This window comes from Myotis davidii, unplaced genomic scaffold, assembly GCF_000327345.1.
Source record: "Myotis davidii unplaced genomic scaffold, ASM32734v1 scaffold462, whole genome shotgun sequence".
Lineage (NCBI taxonomy): Eukaryota > Metazoa > Chordata > Mammalia > Chiroptera > Vespertilionidae > Myotis > Myotis davidii.
This window is the reverse complement of record NW_006293237.1, coordinates 330136-332183: the sequence shown is the minus strand read 5'-3', so window position 1 is coordinate 332183 and position 2048 is coordinate 330136. Positions and strand designations below refer to the sequence as shown.

The 2048-nt window shown below is 57.6% G+C and overlaps 1 protein-coding gene across 1 annotated transcript in view; it reads right to left on the bottom strand.

The window, feature by feature from the left end:
* ARHGAP4 (Rho GTPase activating protein 4) overlaps positions 1 to 2048 on the bottom strand; it is a 26403-nt gene that overhangs the window by 23470 nt on the left and 885 nt on the right. The gene's annotated exons all lie outside the window — the stretch shown is intronic.

The following is a 2048-nucleotide window of genomic DNA, read 5'->3' as shown; positions in this document are numbered from 1 at the left end:
GGGCTGGGGCCTTGCCACCCCTCCCGCTGGGCGCTAGGCCACACCTGGGCCGCCTTGTGCCCAGAGCTCTCCTGCCAAGCAGCCAGGGCCAGTGTGAGAGCCCCAAAGTGCCCAGCAAGCTGGCACCCTCTGGCTGCTGACCTGCCACTTCTAAAAGGCTGCCTGGCCACCACTGCCATACAGCACTCTTCACAGCATGGTCACTGGCCCTCAATGCTAGGAGCTGCTCCAGGCCCTGGACTTCCTTGAGTCAACAGCTTCCCCCAGAACCTTAGGGTTTTAAGATGGAGCCCACCCTTCCCAAGTCACAGCCCTAAGGGATAAGTGCAAGGAGCCTGGAGAACCGGGTGCAACGTTCCCAGGGTGGGCTGGGAAGGAAGGTCAGCACCAGAGGATAGAACCTCAGCCGTTGTTCCCTCCAGCCCACCTCTGAGGGGGACAGCAGTGCTCAGCTAAGGTTCCCCTTTTGCTCCACCCCATGGGGAGGAACAAGCCTTGTTTCCCCATAGGTGGTTACCACTTCCTGCTGCCGGAAGAGACTCTGTCTCCTTTCCCCTGCAGCTTGCACCTGTCCTGTCCTAGGCTTGGGGGTGGGGGTACAGCCTTCCCCCTGCCCCTTCAGAGCAAGCCTGAGGGTAAGCCTGCCCCCCCTTATCCAGGGGTACTGTAGTTCCCTGCACCCCTCTCTAGCAACTCAAAGCCACAGGGCAACAGCTTTCCTCCAGCAAATGGGGAAGGCAGGAGCAGGTGGCAGGTGACATGCCAGACTATACCACTGTCTTCAGTTGGGTGGGAGGGAAATCCCTGGGGTATAGATGCTGGGAGAGGAGTGAGGCTTGTGCTCAGGGAGGCTGGTTTGTAGGCACTCGTGCGAGGGGTCCAGGCCTTTGTGTGCAGGGATATCAAAGTCAGGCTCTGTACACGTGTGAGCACATGTGACCTAGACCTGCAGCCCTTTGGGAGGGCGGGGCAGGGGTGCAGGTACTTCCTGCCTTTCAACTATAAGCAATTCTCTTACCCAGAAGGGGAAAACATACCTCCTCAGCTTGCTGCCCACCCCCCCTCCCCCAGTACCAAGGGCCTTCTCTAGGATGTTGTGTGTCCATGAGGCTGGGGCTGGGAGGCTGGGGAGCTGGCCAAGTTCCAGCAGTCCCAGGACCTGGGCCTCCAGCAGCAGGTCTCAGCTGTACCAACTGTTCGGAGCCTCTCCTGCCCCCTCCTGCAGCAAGGGTGCCCCCACCCCTGAAACTGCTCCTGTGTCAGGAACCCATCAGCAAACTCCAACACACCTTCCCCGCTTTTCTCCATCCGAGCCCTGAGTGATCCCCAAAAGCCCCTCAACCACCCAACAGAGCCTAGCGGAGGGCTCAAGCCCCCAGGAAGCTGCTGATGAACTCATCTCAGCCCCTACTTTCAAATGCTCTCCTCAGTCCTTTTCTGACTCCAGAAATGCTGACGCAATGCCCCATCCAGCCACTGCTTTAAAACCTCAAGTAATTAGCTCTAGCTTTTAGGACACTTGTTTGGCATTTAAGGCCTTAACTAGCCTCAGTTCTATTGTTCCCAGAGAATTCAAAATCCCATTATCCTGCATTAGGCAAGGACCAGATCTGTGGGACCTTGCTAAACCTGTTAATGAGTGCAGTGTACACTTGGTCCTGAGGGGTGACCACAGGGCTGACGTGGTCAGATCTGCTGCATGGCTGACAGAGCAGAGGGGAGATGAGATAAAAGGTGAGGTTGTTACAAGCAGTCCACATCAGAGCAAGAATTGGGCCGTGAGGCCCCTCCTATTTACCTACAAATCAGCTCTCCAGAAGTTTAACAATGAGGTGCAATGTTATGCACCTCAGTGTATAGGCTCTGGGGGTGGGGGGCGGTGGAACGCCCCCGCAGCGTATCCCAGCCACATGGCGAGAGGGTAAGGGAGCCTGCCTTCCCTCCATCAGCCTTCCACCCACAGCTCGGTTCATAAGAATGGAAGCGGCCCCTCCCAGAGGAAGGTGCTACAGAGGCGAGGAAGTGCTGGGCCCCATGGGCCATTCGGG